The following is a 20,317-nucleotide window of genomic DNA, read 5'->3' as shown; positions in this document are numbered from 1 at the left end:
TCAGCCTATTGTGCTTATTTCGCACTCTGTGTAGCCGCGTGGCCGCTAATCTAATTTGCCAGGCCCACTGAAGAATCGTACAGATTTAATCAAGAGAGTGAAGTGACATTTTTATTTGTGTTTATCTATTTAGTCTATTTTTTGGAGTCCATAGGGATTTTTTTTAAAGGACCCTTTCCTAATCCTTATGTCAATTAAACATAACGGCTACTTAAAGAAATTAAAAAACAGGAAGTAACAAGGGCGGGGTTTCCTAATGGTTTGGCTAGTGTTGTTCGCGCTCTGGAGTCACTCCACCAGCCTCTCTCCTATTGGATGTGCCATCCGACATCACCGAGATGTTGCACAATGCATTGTGACAAACGGTCCCACCTCATCCGTCGTTGTTGCGTGTTGATAAGTGCAGGGTGAAAAGGACATAACGTAAAGTTATGTTTCCACCAAGCAGTAGGCTTTGAGTCAGCTTTGTTCTGTCCACTTTTTTTTTTTTTTTGTAATAGTCATCGTATTGCATCGGAAATTGCCCATATTTGGAAGTTCTTATCTCGAAGCCAACTAGGAAATAACAGGGTAGTTTTTCCTGCTGTTAGCTCTCTGAAATCACTCCTCCAACCTTGTTCCAATAAATGCGCCTTCTGACGTCACCGTGACGCTGCTCTCAAATTGAGAAATGTTCAATTCGCGGGCATCGCCGCAAACGCTTGCACCTGGCACATCACGGTGCAGTTGCATGTTCCTAAGTGCAGGGTGAAAAGGCTTTAACGCAAAGTCTTGTTTCCACCCAGTTGTGGTTTGGTTCAGCTTTGTTTGCTATCTGTTTTTTTGTTGTTGTTGTAATATTCATTGTTTTCAGTTAATATTTAATGGAGAATTGTCACTTCTGTGTTACAATGGAACTTAAAGCCTAATATTGTAAGAGGTCCTAATTGCCATGGAAACAAAAGACAGATCAAGATTTACCTATCCAATGATGTGTTTACCACTTTGTGTCATTTAATTATTCCCATGCCAGAAATTTTATTTATGGTTATAGGCTATTAAAGAATTCCAGGGTGGGTAGAGTAAATAAATAAAAGATTGAGGAATCTCACACTCTCCAGTTAATAGTTTGTACAAATAATAAGATATTTTGACTCCAGGATCTATTCTATTCCCAGTTTGGGGCCTCATACTGGGTGCCCCCGGGGGTGGTGGGGTCTCAGCAGCCTTACTTACTATCCTGGGATAATCCCCTTCCATAGTCATGCAATATGCTTCCTGTCTCCTGCCTGTTAAACAATTTCTCACCTGTTTCTTCCCCCGTGTCTTTCCCGGGTATAGATTTGTTTAAAGTGGAAAATCGGCTGATTCATCAGAAAGGACAAAAGCCCTATTGACGCCATCCATCTCTGACAGTAGCAAAGCCGCAGGAATAAATCATTCATCCCGCTGTCAGTTAATGTAACATGCGTGCACAGGACACTTAATGGATCCTCATTGTTGTCAGGGCTGTTGTTTTTTTATTTTTATTTTTTTTAGGCTGGAAATCGACCCGTCCTAGAAGCCTTCCAAGTGGGGCGAGTGGGTTTACGTTGCATGCATGTGCGAGTGTTTGCGGACTGCATTGGCCTTGCCTTTGCTTTCTGCGTGGCTGACCATGTTCAGGCCCTGGGGGGCGGGGGGGCGTCGTAAGAGAGAGTGGGGTCACATTCTGCTGGAAGCCGACTGGATCTGATGTGCTCCGATCCCCCCCAAGGCTCAGGCAGGGTTGTGTGCAAGCGCTGCGCCCCTTCCCCTCCGAGCACCTACCCCATAGCGCCATCTGCTTCTCCGCTTCCGAGCCACCCAGGATGGGGCCGAAGGAGTGTTGGGGGGGGGGGGGGGGGGGGGATGTGTACTGTAGCCTCTCACCCCCTCAGATGTATCCCACTAAACAAGGTTTTTGCACCCAAATCCTCCGTGTACGTTAATGCTATCGGACGTTAGATCCTGATTAACACAACGTGGGGAACGTAATGGCCTGTTCAGACTCCCGCTGAGGTTTGGGATGGAACGGCGGCGCAGCCCGACACAATCTAATCCCACTTTTAACAAAATGCAAGCGCCAGAGGAGGTGCAGATGATTGTTCATTAGCACGCTCAGTGGGGGCTTCGCCTGTGCTACCAAAGAGCCAAGATTAGGATTTCCTGTAAATCTAACGGTACGGTTCTAACCGCGTACATATATATATATATATATATATATATATATATATATATATATATATATATATATATGGAAAAAAACAGCCTTGAAAAACAGGTTCAGTTCATTCTGCGACCACATGTGTGTGTGTGTGTGATAGTCATCACATTCATTGCATTATAGTACATTGCAAAAGAATTCAGCCCAAACACGGTTCGAATGTCCTAAACATGTGAATACAACTCTAGAGCTTCCTTTTTGTTTGTAAACAAAGGAATGTGTATTTCATGGTTGATTTTTGTGTGCGTCTCTGAGCGCACACCAGTAGAGCCTAAAGTCATTAATGTTAATGCACGAATGTGTATGTGTGCTCACTATTCCCCGCGTGGCTCTATATATAGGGCCGTAATGATAGCCAGCTCGGGGAGATGAGAGCAGTGAATTAATAAGCTCGGCAGAAGATCTCCGCAACCCGGTCTCTAGACAATGCCCGGGCTCTCTGCGGGGAAAACGGAGCAGAGATGAGATGTTAAGAGCCTCCTTTTTCATCATTTTCGTCTCCCCCCCACCCCGGTTGAAAGCTGGAAATGAATTGAATTCGGCCAGGGAGGCACAAATGCTTCCATTTGAGCCAGAATTTTATTTCTGGATCCCAAATTGCGAAGCTAACGTCTGATTTATTGATGAGCTCGGTGACCGTTCTTAACTTCGCGGGTCACGTCGTGATGAATGGAGTGTGAGGGGTAAAATGGGGATGAAAGTCCATCTCATGCCAGTCTCAAAACGCTCCCCATTAGTAAGTGTCTTACTTAGATTAGACTAATATTTCAATCATCCCAAAGCATCTGTCACTATCAAATATTTTTAGAATCAATTATTCAATCGATTAATTGACTAATCGGATTCATTTTGCATTAAAATGTATTACATGTATTTTCCCTGATGTACTGTACTGTGTATGCATTTTTTGTTACGCCATTCATGTTATGTAGTTATGTGATGTAATCTTGTATAGTCTAGTTATGGAGCCTGCCGATTGCCTGAAGTCGGCTGGGATAGGCTCCAGCTCCCTGCGACCCTGAATGGGATAAGCAGTATGGAAAATGGATGCCTTTTTTTTTCCGGAACCATAATATCCTGTATATTATAGGATTACTTAGCAACACGTTTATGCGCTGCATCCTCTTATTTTCCCCTATAAGCTGCATTTAATGAGAGGGCAGAGAATTCATCGGAACGGAACACTTTTTAATGAAACTCATTTTATGCATTGTGTGCATGTATATGAAGTCCTAATTCCCGTATTTAAGTCATATATCTCCACAGCAACGAAAAAAAAGAAAAAAAGAAAAGCCGACGCGATTCGGCACGTGGCGCTGAGCCTGGCAATTTAGTCGGCGGTTCCTCTTTAGGAGTTTGCACCGTCATCAGTCATGAGAAGAACAATGCGCTGTGGTGTGAAGCAGAGGGATGCTGTGTGGATGCGGTTAAGCTAGGCGAAGAAAAATCCATCCATTTTCCAAAGCGCTCGTCCTCATTAGGGTCACGGATAACCAGAGTCCAGCTCGGCTGACTTTGGGCGAGAGGCGGGGTACACCCTGGACTGGTCGCTAGCCAATGGCATCTGTTTAAAAAAAGGTAGCCCCTGTGTCATTGCGTTTGCTTAATTGGGTGAGCCAATGGCCAACTAAAGGCCATAGTTGCTAGGAGTGAACAACTGTCTGTGTTAATGGTGTGCGTGTGCACGTGTGTGTGTATGCAGAGATGTATTCTGGCAACTTGGTGGCGAATTTGTTGCCTATTTGTCAGTGACTTCATGTATCCCCCGCACCCCCCCGGACCCCCATCCCATGCATGTGGACGACCATTCGGCTCATATTGTTATTATTGGGGTGTTATAGGCGATTAAAATTTTTATTCGTAATTAATCACATGACGTCACGATTAATCACACATTTTATATCTGTTCTAAATATATGATAAAATGTACAATAAAATTATTTTTTCCCAAGTTTTCATACTCTTGTTAACATAAATGGAAAAAAGAAATGTTAAACTAATAGAAATATGGCTGCATCTTTTAATCATTGATGCAGTAATTTCATAATAATTCATAAAATTGAGTTAAAATTAAAAAGATGTATCGTTCCTGTAAAAAAAGAAAAAAAAGTGTGATATTGATTTGTGTTGAGGTGGTTTTTCTGCCACTAGATGGCATTATTGCATTTGTAAGACATTGGTGACATCTCAGTGCATTTTTCTTTTCATATTAAGAGCCATCTAATCTTTAACTTGAAGTAACTTGCGAAATCTTGCACATTTTTAAAATTGTAAAATACAACTTGAACTCATTCTCCACAAATATATGCATTATTATTAAATTTATTACTGCTAAATATTGACGTGGACGTGTCTGCTGCGGTGCGACTGGAATTCCCCCAGTACAGGTTTTCCAAGTGAGGGGCGGTCATAAAAAAAAAAAAAAAAGTGGAGTTAAAGGAACTTTAAATTAACTCAAAATGAATGCGCTAATTTTGGCACCCCTAATATATATATATATATATATATATATATATATATATATATATCTCTCGTCCTTCCATCTATCCCATCTTCAAAGCTTCTTTCCCCCATTCCCTCAGAGAATGTCTTAATATGAACCTAGTGCCTCTTCATCGTCATCTCCGTAATCCCTTTTCAGCAGCGAAAGAACATTCTGTCACTCTTTGAAGAGCAGCCGCTACATTTCATTTGCATTTAGAGACCATTCTAATCCTCTAACAGCACTTTTTTGCAAGGCTTAAGAAATGTGTTGTCCAGCGGATGACCCACACCGATCCGGAATGGATTGCCTGCAGAGGTAATGTTGGACTTAATGGCTGTATTGAGAGACAAACGAATGCTTGATGAAGCGGGACGTTGTCGCGTTCACGCAGCCGATGCAGCTTCCCTTGTTGAGATCATTAGATACAACGCGACAGCTGGTGTACATTTTGGTCACTGTTTTTGTCATTGTTCTAAATCGTGGGGTGGAAAAGGCAAATAAATGCTCGTTCTTCTATTATGACACTGATGTCGCCATTTTACATTTCCTCTGTCTAAAAGAGTCTATTGACTTTGGGACATGGGCCTCTACTCGAGCTCTCTCAGCATCTGCTCGCAGCCAAAGTCACATTCAGACGCTAATCAATGGATCAATATTTGCCGCCTGACGACGTGCCGCATACCTGGTTGCTGCTTTTGCTTGTAACCTCCCCAGAGATCCAGCAATGCCACACAAGCCATTCTATGTAATTGCTTTGTTAATCTCGGCGCACTGATAAGGCGGAGGGGCAGGGGTGATGGGAACTCACTCCCTCACTCCCTCCTTTCCGGGGAACGTCAAGACAGCGACCTGTTTGCTCGGTGGCGACCATCTGTTGTATGGATGGACTTTAGAAAAAAACACACCAAAAAAACCTGCCAGTGTTAGCGGGATTAGCGTTGTGAATCTGTCGCTAGCAGATGAGGTAGACACGCACAGGCAAAAAAAACAACACAACGATCAAGTGACTAACAAGCTGATTGTTGTGAGAATGGTGGACATTTAGAATTAGCTGTTTGCGTAACGCCAGCAGACAACTAGCTCAGCTTGAGCAGAATAAAGTCGGAGTCTACTGATTTATAAAAAGTCAATTTTGTTCGATCATTAACCAAAAGTGGTTTTGTTTTGTTGTTGTTTGTTTGTTTTTTTAGCAAATATTTATGCTACACGATTAAGACATGGCTATTTATTTATTTATTTGTGTATTTATTTATTTATTTACTCACCTATTTCTTATTAATTTACTGATGTAAAATTTATTTACTTGTAAAAAAACAAAAAAAAACTTTTCTTTGTTCTTGTTTTTCTTATCTTATTCTTTACTGCACGACTGATTTCTGTTTCATGTACAGCACTTTGTATACAGCAATGCTTGTTTTAAAGTGCTTTATAAATAAAGTTGATTTGAGCATATGTCTGAAGAAAACTGGTCTCAGGGAATTCTCACGTTAAATTGTTAAATTCCATTTTTTTTTTACCCAAAATACATTTTTTTTCTCAGTTTAATTATACATTTCCTCCCCAAGATTTTTTCTCAAAAAAATTATTTTGCTCTGAAAATATATAACTGTTTTCCTTGAAATTAGAGACTTTTCTCAGAAAAATGTGAATTCTCTAAAATATTACTTATTTTCAAAATGATTTATTTATTTTTTATCTTATTATATTATTTTATTTTATATTAATTCAATGTAATTATTTACTATTAATTAATTTAATTTATTTATTTATTTTCTTGTATTTTATTATTTATTTTATTTATTTATTTTATTTTATTTTATTTTACATTATTTAATTTAATTTTATTTATTTATTTATAAAAAATGTTTTCTAAAAAAATGTCCTCAGAAAATTGCACGATGTATTCTTATAAAATACAACTTTGTTTCTTAGAAAGATTGCCTTCATATGTTTTTACAATCTCCCTTTCTTTTTGTCTAGAAAACGAAACTTTTTTTTTTAAGAAACTTTTTTTCCTGAACTTTTTCCCTATTTCAAATCTGACAGGATGTGAAACATATGCCAGATAGTGACAACTGTTTTCAATGCAACAAGATAGGAGAAGAGAGGATACGACATCTTCACACCCCCATTCCCTGCCCGTGCCGTTTATGCTGAACAGCGACAAGGAAAAAGGAAATAATTTTTAAAAACAGTAAACGTGGAGAGCCGTTAATGCAAAATAAGACTAAATGATTGTATTTGCCCGCTTTAGTGAGCGTACATGAGTAAAAATCCCCACCCCCTAGTCTCCACGATGTCTTGTGTAAAGCATTTAAGAGCCTATATAACCACCTCTCTCACCGAAAGAACCTTTTTATTCAAGGCCTCCCACCGACTGCAGTCACAGCAGCTCTTAGCTTTTCAAAGGGGACCTCAATCATTTTAATATGAATGCTGCTAAGTACCCCCCAATAATCACTTTGATGAAATAGTGGACATTTTAAACAGCTTTTCACCCTTGCCTTTCATCATTCTTCTCTTGCTTCCATCGCCACTGACTAATTCCGGGCCTTGATGTGCCTCGTCGTACGCGATTGGCAGCCTTCTAACTTCAGATCAGCATTCCAAATAAACATGTAGTGCTGTAAAAGACTTGTTGATATTCATCTAGATCAAATGAATAACTGGAATATAGACTTCCTTTTTTCTTTTTCTTTTTGTCCACATAAAAATCGTTAATCTAATAACATAATTGCCTATGTCATTTTCTCATTTATTTGCACTATACATGATCCCGATTCATGACAAACTACTTATCAGTGAGTCTTGTTCAGCCTATTAGTGTCTTTTTGAATTTATAGGGTTCGTGTGACAAAAGAAGTTAATAATTTGGGCATAATATGAATAATTTGCTGTGGAAATTTAGCAACGTAGCTTGCAAAAAGTCTTTGCAGATGCCTGCTTTGTCAAGCTCAAATCCCTTTTAGCGTAGCGGCGCAATGATAGCGATAAGAGGCAAAGCAGTGCAAATGAGTCTTTGTTGACTTATTTATCACTTTTGTGTTACCTTGATATCTCTCTCGCTCTCTCTCTCTGCCTTTTGGCGCTTGCGCTGCCTTGTGGTTTATTCATACCGCATCTCATCATTTATTAAAAATTCAGTCAGTGGGGCAGGCGAAGAGAGCATTAAGGAGCGAAGTCGACAGGCTGCTTGGAAAATCATACCTTCCCCGGTGCCAAGTGGGGCTCCTCCTCCCCTCGCGCCAGAAGACAAAGGGAGGATGGTGTCGGCCGGCGGAGGGAAATAAAACTCGCTCACATCTCACATTAAATGCATACGTAGTTTCGACAATCTGCTTCTTACTCTCTTAACTCGTTTGTTCCTGTTGAAGTCTGCTTTTGTTTTCCTTGTGATCTTTACCAGCCCCTCAGATGATCTGCACGGAATTCATTTAGAAGGAGTGACCCGTTTCGTGGCTTTTCGCATTCTTTTCCATGACTCCCCGCGGACCAAAGTACAGGAAGAGCAACGAAGCACAATAAAAATTCTTCAAATCTCCCAAACATCAATGGGAAAGAACAGACCCTGTGGTAACCTCTGAGAGGAATGTCGCAAGGGCCGTCAGATAGTCGGCGCATGGGAAAGACCGGGGTCCTCCCAAAACAGGAGCTCCTTTCCAAAGTAAGAACAAAGCAAAGGAAGTGCCACAGATGTTACGACAAACATTTTTCTTTTTTGCCATGCTTTAATAAAATGTAATTGCACATCCACTACAGTAGGTGGCAGTGGCGCTCTCATTGTCAGAGAATGTGCAAGGATTATTAGCTCTTCTACGGAGGTGGATTTACAACAATTTTATAGATAAATTATACTATTTATAGTCGCGGTGGAGAGTTGCGAGGGCGATATTTAAATAAGATCACAATATTGTAAAAAAACAAACAAAAAAAACACAACAGCATAACAGCAATGCATATAAACCACCTACAATCTCTAATAACAATATTGAGGTACTTACTTGCTAATGCATTCACACATTGATCGCTTCACAAGCAAATTAGGTTCCCCTTCATCTGACAATTAGCATAGATTTTAAACATAGAAGGCCAAAACATCCCAAATGAAAATTAAATTGCATGACGACGACGATATTGTGGAAGTTTTAATATCACGATATTGCCCTTATCGTTACATCCCTAGTAACTAAGAGCGACAAAACAACTGTGAAAATTTTGAGGTTAGTCTTTGACCAAGAATTTAATTTCCTGTCCATCCATTTTCTATTGTGCTCGTTAGGGATAGTTATGATGGTGAGCAATACCAATATTGCCCACTTTATGATCAGGAAATTATAAATTAGAAAGATACAAATTTGCCATTAATTTCATGCAATTTCAACCAAAAATGATATATTGAGATATTTAGGTCTTTCCTTAAAATTACCTGTCATTGTTTTTTGGGGGGTGAAATTTTGTCACATTTGTATCGATAATTTGTATCGCTGCATACCCAAGATTTGAGTACTCTTACTGGTATCGGTCTGAAAAAAAAAAAAAAAAAGTAGTATTGAACATCCCTCGTGTTTGTCCTGATTGGGGTCACAGATAAGCTGGAACCTCTGCCTGCTGATTTTGCTATTTCAGTCACGTAATTTTTACGCTGTACAGCAACCCAACAACTTTATTCAAGTGTTTTTCATAAAGAAGCCAAACAACTTTTTGGAAAGTGTTCCACTTTGATTATTTCCAAAATCCCCCATCTGAAATGCAACTTCCAGGGAGTAACCACAAATGCGCTTTTGCATAACTTGTGACTTTGCCCATTTCTGTGAGAAACCCCGTTTTTTTTGTTCTTCCCATAATCCCACACAGTTCTTTTCCACAGACAATCAGATAAAACAAGACCACATTGATTATGTACGCAATTGAAGATACCACACAAAAAAACTCCCCAAACTCACCCTGACTAATGTTTAGTTCAAAAGCAAAGTTTGATTATGTAATTGAAGCCGCGCGGTTCGTCGACCTTTGGCCGGCAACTGTCTCGATTCTATTTCGGGCTGTCTTTCCCTGTGGTCTTTCACTGTTCATCAGCTGTCTTGTCGGACACAGGATATAGATGGCTCGCACACAGGAAACACGGTAAATAATCACTTGGATCCATTGCTTGAGCCTGTCTAGTTCACAGGATGTTTGTACTTTGAAGTGGACATATTATGACAAATTGATCATTTTTCATGGCTTATATAAAAATAGTTGGGTCTCTCCTGAAGTGCTGCCCCCACAAGTGAAAATGATTGACGATTGACACCTGTACTCACCATTGGCCCATATGCTCATTTGCATGAAATAGGTCTAAACCCATAAAATGTAATTGCTAAGAAATGGTGCGCAAGGACTGCTATAATTCTCGATCCTTAAGGCATTTTGACGAAAGCATGCCAGACATGTTATTAAGACACATGGGGACTGTTTTAAATTATGGAGAGAGAAAAAAAAAAAAAAAGCATGTGCGCTTTGGCATTCTGAGCAAGCGCGCTGAAATGTGGTCCAGTTTCTGCTCGGTGGATCGCAACTCGGTTTGATTGAGTCGCGTATTGAGAAGCAGGTGAAAGGTGGCCAACGCTATAGAGTTAATTAAAAATAACTAAGCTGCTAATGCATTCATACTTGTGGAGGAGCTGGTTTTGTCCTAATGTATAGATGGTGGGGGGGATCGCCACTCTTTGATGTATGCCTGTGTGTGCATAGAATGGACCATCAATGGAAGTGTGTGGCGAAAGAGACCAGCGTGAAGGTTTTTTTTTTTTTTTCTATCAAAACAAAAACAACTCTTTAAATTTGGGCATTCATTAGTGATACCACTAGACAGTGAGGTTCACCTTCATTAAACACATTAACAGCATACTTTAAGACATTTCAAAGTAAAGTAAATAAAAGTAGGGTTCTAAAATTACAACTATGAAATTGATTACAATGATTATAAAAACCCTGAATCGAGTGCATGGGGGAAAAAAAAAAAGTTTTAAAGCTGGATTCAAAAGCATTTTCCGTTTGTGTGCAGCATAACAGCTAAATGCTGCTTCACCATGTTTGCTTTTAACTCTGGGCACCACTAAATGACCTGAGTCTGACCTTGACTGGGTTTATATTCAATCAAAATATTGACAATTGTACGACTTATCCAAAATAATACCTTTTCTAGACTTTCTTGAAATTTAGCCGGGATGCGACTCTGCTTGATTTTTGCCGCTTGCTTTAAAACTTGCTGGAGTCTTTCTTACTTGTGACTTGCACGTATGAGGGTCCACCTTTTGCTGCACTGTACAGCCGTTGCGCAGGCTGCCAAATTAGCACGCTGACATTTCAATAATCACCAGCCGCTGTCATCACCTGGGAGTCGGCGTTTGCTCCTCCGTCAACACATCCTTAAGCGTCACATTTGCACATGTTGACATTTGCACTGCAAACATCATATTTCAACTTGAGCGCTCAATTAATATCTGTGGAAAACAATACTTATTAATGGGGGTTTTTTTCACTCTCTCTGGATTATGATTTTTCACCTACTGTGTGTCTGTATCCCTCCATGAACAGTAGCTCATTGTACAAATGGCGAGGATTTGCCTGAAAGGTCATATTTGGTTCATGAGTTCACGGCCTACTTTGGAGACAGCCCCAAGTATAATGACAGATGACACAAACCAAATAAAAGGGTGTAACGCCAACATACTTGTCGGTGTGTTCTCAAGCGGACTCGGAGCGTAGCGACGAAAGAACACTTTGGCCGAGGTAAAAGCATCTGGCTGCCAGAAATGGTAGCTGCGCGGAAGCCTCGGAGGCGACGCGCACTTTAATAAACTCCAGTGACTCAGCGAGGCATCCTGCACGGCTTGAAGTGCGGCATGTGTTACGCCCTCCAGGTACAAGCTCGTCACTGGAAGGTAAAAAGAAACCGGCCGTATTATTAAGGGTGGTGACGACTTGAAGCGCTCAGCCCCTCGGGGCACGATTAGCCGGCAACGGCGCTGTCAGCAGAGCTTTAAAGTCATTACTAGGGAATTAGCGGAGTTGTTGTAAGGCCAAATAACGCCATGTGTGACAACGAAAAGTCATTTAAATAAATGTCCCGTGTTGTTGTTGCAAGAAGAATTGTGTTGGTGTCGCATACGTTGATGGCTGCAGGCCACTACGTGAAAATGGTGCGCTAATGTACTAGCTTGCGTAACGGCGTGAGAAGAATGTTTGCACACACTCAAGTTACTGTCGTACTTTTTCCATTCGTCGTCGTTTGTTTTATAATTATAGGACAGATGTTTTTTTTCACATTTCATTTACTGACGGTGATTATAATTCAACTACTACGTTAGCATAGATTAATGATAGCCTATTGCACATTCTAACTCTAAAATAATAACTTGCAAGCTTATCAAATTATTTTTTATTGGGTTAACGCAATAAAAAATAGAATAGGTTGTTACTGTTTTTATTTGGTGTGTTTCTACTTCCTGTTTTGTTCCATTGCCAGTAGGACTGGAGCCAGGTAGATAAAACTAAGGTACATATATACATATTTTTTTTTTCTCAGAGAATACTTGACGTGGCTGTAATTATCATACATGTGGTTTTCATTAAACGAAATTCCATTGACGAGTGCAGTGAACATATTTGTGGTTTGCTAGTGAAGAACTTGCTTTCCCCTACTAGAACCTGTTGCCTTTTTTTAAAAAGCTCTTTCTGTAACGCCCGAAGTTATCGATACAAATATCCAGCAAAGGCCTGGATAATAGGAAAGTAGTCAAATGATGTCAACGAACTGATGTCGGCATTTTGTATGTCGCGGAGGAGCTAAGTTTAGCCGTTGTTGTTATCAGCACTCTCCTTGACTTGCGCAAAGTGGATATTAATCAGTGAAATGAAATTACATGTGAGATGAGTTTGTAATTATTTTAATTTCGAGTATACAGTGGAACCTTCATTTAGCGAAAATAGTGTTGTCCACTCAAAACTGTCCTTCTAAAGTAGCAGTTTATGCCTGATAATTACAGAATTGGCAGCATTTCTCCTCCGTAACAGTAAATGGCGCTGTGGTGCCATACATTTTCGGATTTCGCTGCTCTCGTCGTCACAGATTAACAGATTTATTCGAGTATAAGTAGAGCAGGCTGAAACATGGGTGAATTGGCGGCCATGTTAGCAGGGCTCCTGCCCATCATAAGGGATGTGTAGCCTTAGCGACATTAGCTTAGCATCACCGTAAGCATTATTGAGAAGCGTTGGTATTCATCATATATATAGCTGTTTTTTTTTAACTCATGCCCTAGTAGTGTACATCTTTAGAAAATGCTGTTTTTGATACAGTAGCATGTAATCGTAATGGAGTTGTGCTTTTTTTAGGAGCTGAGATTCGAACACCAAACCTAGGAAACATGAGGCTGCTTATTAATTCAAATAGCCCATATAAATTGTTTCCTAATGTATAGCAGTAGCGTGACATCCAAAGTTTATAAACATGTGTAATGTTTCCTCATGCTAGCCAACTGCCGCGTTAGCTAGTAGCAGGAAAACAACATTTACACCCCTTGCTTTGCTTTCCTTTGAACTTTCCCCGTCGTCAGCAGAAATCTTCACCTCTCTTTCCCATGTCGCTAATTTCAAAAGCTTGTTTTTCGCGGGGTGACATCATGCATTCCGTTTGCGAAAATCACCTCCTCGAGCAGACGCGATGGCATGCTTGCGATGTAATGTAGCGTCGTTTCATGCGCAGGCAAGCGAGCGGGACGTCATCACATGATTCATCCCAGATTTCCACATTTGACCCGCAGCTGCCATTGGAATCCGATGATGTATTCTACTTCTTTTTTTGTCTTGATTCTGTTTTCTTTCATGCTTTTTTTTTTTTTTTTTTTTCTTTCAGGAACATTGCGTTCCCGCTTGTCCGCCACGTTGCTTTGATAGCGCAGCTCTAACAGCCGAACCGATGCCAGCAATAACTTGAAGAAGATTGAGAGGATAACGAGTGGGAACGCCAAGCGGTGCGACTGTATTTGCCCGAGGGAAGAAGACTCGGAATAACAAGCTTAAGGTGAATTGCTGCTGCTAGCTTTTCATAGTATAAAAAAAAATCACTGTGACTGATCGTGATGGTTTAAAAAAAAAAAAAAAAAAAAAAAAAAAAAAAACTCCCAAAAAGGCACCCCATTTATTAAGCTTAATTTTATTGACTGTTTAGCAAAAACAATTTTTTTGCTCTTTTTCAACATTTCAGATTTAATATGCTTCATTTTTCTTCAAATTATGTTATTCTTCATGGATGACATTTTGATATGTCACAGTAGGAAAAGTAATAAAACCAATCGTGGCTGAATTCCATCCGGCACATTTTAAGTGAGACATATTATGCAGTTTCACAATTATAAAACAGTTCCCTGACGTCATGTCTCGACAAGAATTTGATTTCTCGTCTTGCTGAAATCAGACTGTTTTAGAGGATGATACTGTCTCATGCAAATGAGCAGCTGCTTATTTCATTTGTCAGGCTACATTATGCATGAACTCATTTTGCCCATTTTTTACCCACAAAACTCAACTCACTCAAAATTTTAATTATTTGAATTACTATGGTTTTCCTGCATATCATGCCAAATATGCAAATAATTATTAGGCTTAGCCATGCTGTATTATAGGGTGGTATAAGACCCAATTTAAGTGCAACTAGAACACATCTGCCATCTAGTGGTGAATGGTGATATTACAACTTAAAACTAAAGTCGAGGCATATTTGCAGTTCGGCACCTACAAATTCACATTCAGTGATTTTATTTATTTGGAAAAAAGTATTTATTTATTTATGTATTTATTTATTTATTTGTTTATTTTTTCTCTCCCTATGCACACACTATTTCATGAAAAGAATACTGGTACATTGAATGTATTTATTTATTTATTTATTTATTTATTTATGTATTTAATTATTCATTTAGGGCTAAGTAAATTATTTTTAAAAGTTTTTTTTATTTTGTATTTTTCTTATTCCACCCCCCAGAATTTATTTTATTTTATTTTATTAATTTTTTGTTGGTAAAAATGAATCAAGGGCCACTCGTTGCTCATCACTGAGTTTGGCTATTAGCAGGCAGCTCAGAAAAAAAAGATATCAGTCGCAACATTTCACTCATGAAAGCAGAACTTCATACATTACACTTTGTGCATGACCAAATATGAATATTCAGCCATGTTGTCAACTTGACAGAATAGTCACTCTAAGTACTGTATATTTGTTTATGCTAATCTGTAAATCCAACAGAACTCAATGCAGCTCTGCTTACCTTTTTGACATAATAGCAGAATACAAGATACGTGTTTCAATTTTGGTATGTGTTCCCTGCTTTAACTAATTTAAAATACTCAGCTAGCAACGACCACTTTTTTTTTTCCACCATGCACCAGATCTGTCACTCAAACCTCACGTGAATAAGAAACACTTCTACCTCCTTGCAACATTTCCACTTTTCACACACACACACACACACAAAGAAAGTAAGTCTTCTTTACAGTAGCGTGTTAATGGTTCAAAGGCTTTTTTTTTTTTTTTCCCCAGCGAGTGCACCCCCACCCCTCGCTGCGCGTCGCTCGCGGGGCCTCAATCTGATGCGGACCGCATGCCGAGCTCGTGTGTGACGCTATTGACTTTTTACGTTGGCAATCTCGCAGGAGAGGGAAAATCAGGTTGGCGGCGTTCTCGCGCGCGGCGAGTTTCGGCATGCCGAGAAGAAACAAAAAGCAGCCTCGCTTTGGAATTGACGGCTTTTGCTTGACCCGTTGATGTCATGCCGGCTGCGGTGAATGGTGATGTCATGTGCATAAAAAAAAAAAAAAAAAAACGCTGAGTGGAGTGAGTGCCATAAAAGAGGAGAGTCTCGCATCGTGAGCATTAGCATAGAGGCCAGACAGGTCCGCTTTCAAAGCCAATCACCCGAGCTGTCATCTTTCTTGTTGCTTGCAGCGTGCATCTTTCCTTCACTTGGAAATTGCACATCAAAAGCATGATTTTTTTTTTTTTTTTTTTTTTTAATATTCAATTGTAGGCTCAGATCAAAAATACAAATTTAATCTTACTATTTTATTTGTTGGCAGTCATCACAGACCAGGACCTCGATCAGTCATACATTACAACACGTAATGTTGTTATAAAAAGTCTACACACCCCTGTTAAAAAAAAATATATTCTGGTAAATTTGGACCAAGATCGACTTTTTCCATCATTAAAGTGACCTCTACACTCTAAAATTACATTTGAAAAAAACGTTTTCGAGAAAGAAAGCAAAAATGTACTTTTAAAATGTGGTTGCAAAAGTGTGCACACCCTCTTAAATCTGGCTCTGTTCGCATTCAAACTCATGTTAAATGGGAGTCAGCACACACCTGCCAGCATTTAAAGAGCCTCTGATTAACCTGAAATTCATTTACGCTGTTCTAGTAGGCTTTTCCTGCCATTTTTTTTTTTTTTTATATATAATTGAAGCCTGAGTTTTTTTTGCTAAACTGTTCATAATTCCCTCCACCTTGACTTTTTATTTATTTATTTATTTATTTTATGTATATCCATTATCCACCATGCAGCTGTTGCATTTTTACTTGTCAAACTTCCATGTCATGTAAACATGACAAAACAAAATGAAATAAAGCACATTTTACATTTTCGTATTTGCAATCTGAACCAAATAATCCATATAATGGAAAAAAACAAAACAAATACTGAGTCACTTTTTCCTTTGTTGACTTTCCAAATGAATAGAAAGCATAAACGATAGCCGTGTTTATGCCTCCGTGGCAGATTGGACAACAATGTCCCTTTTCAAAGAAATTTCCTAAAAATATATTTATTTGCCCCCACAGAGCTTGTCTCTGCCTCGCCGTAATTGGGGTGTGACCTAAATATCTTGAGCGAGTGCGCCGCCTCATTGACCTACATATGCAGAGAGCATCGGCGGAGCTTTTGTGCACGAATCGATACGGCACGGTGGAGCGTCCTCGCACTTGGCCTTTATCGAAGCCGCTCGTTTCGCTCCTACCACACGCTCTCCACGTCCCGACCCTGTTGTCCTCTAATTAAGCGTCATTAAGTAAATATTTATAATTAAAGATGCTAGCAGGGGGCGGTGGGGGTGCTAATTACCATTTTTGACAAGTACAAGTGCAAAGGTTCAATTGCAAATTGGCGTGTTGTAATTAAATTCGGCAGGAACAAATTAGCCCCAAGTTTGATGTGGCGAGGTCTCCTAAATGATTGTTTGGTACCTGGGCCAGTGGGGACTTAATCCACCTAATAATGCCACTACCGCTATCATCATCATCATCATCATCATCGCAACTGTGAAATTGTGAAATGAAAAATCCAATTTGATCAAAATGGTGAATGGGCCTCACTTACTGCACATAGCGCATTAGCTTGATCATTTGTTTACAAAGTATTCACTTATCTCATTCGGAGCGTAGCCGACACAAGTGCATAGACGTAGCCTATTATATGTATATATTTATCTTTTTAATTTAAAATAACTTACTTTAATAACCTCGAGGATCCAGTGACAGAACAAATATGTTTTTTCTCTTTGGTTGGATTTTAAATCCATCTACGTTGCCATTAGCCTTATTCTTGCTAGCGCGAAGCAAGTTCATCACTCAGGTCCGGCGTCCAAGCATGAGCTGGCTAACAGAGACACGTTATCATTAGCATTTATGGATAATAAATCTATATTGCTTATTCTAACACAGATTCAGTTATTGCTTGTGTTTGTTACAAAATGCATAGAAAGAGGACCATGAAATAATAATGACATATATTTAATTGCAACGTTGATAAATTGCAGTTTTCAAAATGGTTCAGCCCTACAGAAACAGTCAGTATGAACAAAAATACAATGCATGAGCAGACAAATGTATTCTGCATATTCTTTAAATCAGTTAAGCGATGTTGGTGCTACAAAATGTTTCTGTACTTCAACAGATGCATGTTTACGTTTGACCCATTTGTTCATTTGTCGAGGCTTAAACAGTGTTTGTCTCCGTGGCTGCTTGCGGCATTTGCATGTGGAACAGTGGCGACAGCTCCCCATTGATTGCATCTGAGATCATATCAAATGCGCCGGCAGATAGTGTTGATGGCCGGCAACAGGGCGCCTAATGGAGTGGCTGCAAACGGAAAATGCCACTGATTGTGGGGACATTTTTTTTTTTTTCTTCCCCCAAACAGGGGTGCTTAGCATAAATCTGCACACACAAAAAAGCACACGCAAGCAATACGTTTGCATAAGACTCTTATTTGAATTTATCTGCGCATTAAAACTGTAAATGGTGGTTAAGTGGGTTTAGTGCGAGCGCAGTCCATTCCGTGACAAAATTTCCCACTGAGATCAATACTAGTGGGCTTTATTTGTTCCAGTGTCCAAACCAGGGTTAGACTTTAATCTGTCATATTAATACAGCTAATGTATTTAACTTAAAATAATTATGAATGCAATAATTGTTTTAAAATGTTTTTAAATAGTTGCTTAAATTATAATTAACTAATTATTAAATTAAATATTCAATAAAATAAAAATGTGAAATTGTTACATTATATTTTTATGTAAACATTATATTAAAATTCAAGCGTTTTATTTTTTATTTATTGTTGATTTGTTGTATTTAATCTTTATATTTAAGAAGATATTTTAGTTTATTTTAGTATTTTTATCAATAATAAAATATAATTCACTATTGATAACTATTGTTAAAAAATATCTATTTAATTTTTTGTAAATATTTTTGTCTTAGACGTTGTTCATGTTAATAGTAAGTAATCAGTCAAGCTGTTTCATGTATAATTTATTTAATTGTAGTTAACTAAATTTATTTGAATTATAATCATTTCAATAAACTACTTTACATAAAATCAGTAATTTATATTGTTTATTTTCCTGATTTTTATGTAAAATATTTGTTGTGATAATGAACTAATTACTTGTTAGATGTATTATCTATAATTAAAATTAATTAATCAAATATTTATTAAAAATGCAATGTTCGGTCGGCTGTTTATTTTTCATTTTTTTATATTTACATAAATTGTTAGTTTCATCAATTAAATAATTGTGATTAAGAAGCAAGTTTCTGTTTACCTAAAATAAACAGAAACTTCCTTTTTTTTTTTCCACCTTAAACACATTCTGAGCAACTGTGGTGGAAAATGTCTCCTGTATCCAATCACCAGTGTGTTAAATGATGACAACTCAAGCAAAAGCAGACAAAGGCGGTCATCAAAATCCATTAGATGTAATTCCCCGGCGGTTTTACTAATTGATTGCGACACGTCCGCCTCCTGTTGACGACAGCGTCGTGAGCCGTGGGTGAGCGCGATTGATTTCGGACTTCCTCCCCGCACTCTTCTCGCCAGCCTTGGCAACAACAATGTCGGCTCCGGCCTGATGTTCCAGTGTCCTCGTGTACCCCCCCCCATGGGGGATGCTCGACGCGCCCTGTAATTAGGAGCATCCTCAGGCTCTTATATTGTCCCTGAGTGAAGAGGACTTTAGCTGGGTGGAAGGTGACTTGATGCTAGAGTCCAAAAAGAAAAAAAAAAGGCACCCTGCTTGTTTTACAGCACGCTAACAGGGCTTTTTTGTAGTTTTAATTAAAGGCTGTGTTTATTCGGATTGCAAAATGCAGCAGTTGCCAAACTTTTTTTGCGCCGCGGAACAAATCACATTACATTGAATTAGAGCTGTTAAAATTAACCGATTAATCGACAAAGATTTTAATAGTCGAGTAATCGTTTGGAGCCAATTCATTTTTTCCTACCAAAAGAAAAATTAGAGTCTCTTCTTTCATCATGGAAAAAAAGTAGTTTTGTATCTGTTTCGTTTTTGCAGCAATTAGCATTAGAATGTAGCTATGTTTCATCATTATTCACAAACCTGTTGATAACACTGGGAAAAAGAGCTTGTTGCAACATGGCCCTGGTTGATCTCGTATACTCTGCTGCCACCTGTTGGCCGTTTTTTGTAATAACTACCATTGCTTTAAGCGACCTCAGATCAGAAGCTGCATCAAAACTGTGTGCTCTAGCATTAAAAAAAAAGAAAATAATAAATTAAAAAAACATATAAATACGTTTTGGGGACCAGGGCAATATTTAAAATGGAACATATTTTTACGTTTTTGGGAGCAAATGAGTTAAGTTGGTTTACTGTTCAATAGTTTTGTGCTGTCCTTTTTTATGTTAAGCCTTTTCACTGGGGGGAAAATTACATTATTATTGTTAGTAGTATTAGTAGCATTAGTTTTGTTTCCTTCAAACTCTTTGTTGTTGGGTTAGGTTAGTATTTGTTCGTGGTCCATGTGGGATTTTTGACTAAAGTATGTCACAGGTATGTTATGAAAGACACCTGGGAACAATTTTACACAATATGTCTCCTTTCAGCACGATGGCGAGACATGAAAGAAGAGAGGGCGCTCGTAAAAGATTGTCGTTTCCGACCCTGCAGACGATGTGTCGTGTTTTAACAGTGTCGGGTCAGCGCGGTCTCCGGTGAGAAGCCGGGTCGCGGTGCGGTCACGCGCATTTACTGATGAACAAAAAAAAA

At 38.9% G+C, this 20,317-nt stretch overlaps 1 long non-coding RNA gene across 1 annotated transcript in view; it reads left to right on the top strand.

Annotated features, from left to right (window-relative positions):
• Positions 1 to 20,317, top strand: part of LOC144009534 (uncharacterized) — an 86,208-nt gene that overhangs the window by 47,160 nt on the left and 18,731 nt on the right. Inside the window, exon 4 of the long non-coding RNA XR_013280955.1 lies at positions 13,609 to 13,776. This is a non-coding gene — a long non-coding RNA (uncharacterized LOC144009534). The remainder of the gene's footprint in view (positions 1 to 13,608; positions 13,777 to 20,317) is intronic.

Source organism: Festucalex cinctus, chromosome 20 (genome assembly GCF_051991245.1).
Source record: "Festucalex cinctus isolate MCC-2025b chromosome 20, RoL_Fcin_1.0, whole genome shotgun sequence".
Lineage (NCBI taxonomy): Eukaryota > Metazoa > Chordata > Actinopteri > Syngnathiformes > Syngnathidae > Festucalex > Festucalex cinctus.
Note: the sequence above shows the minus strand (reverse complement) of the source record. Positions and strands in the feature narration are given on the sequence as shown.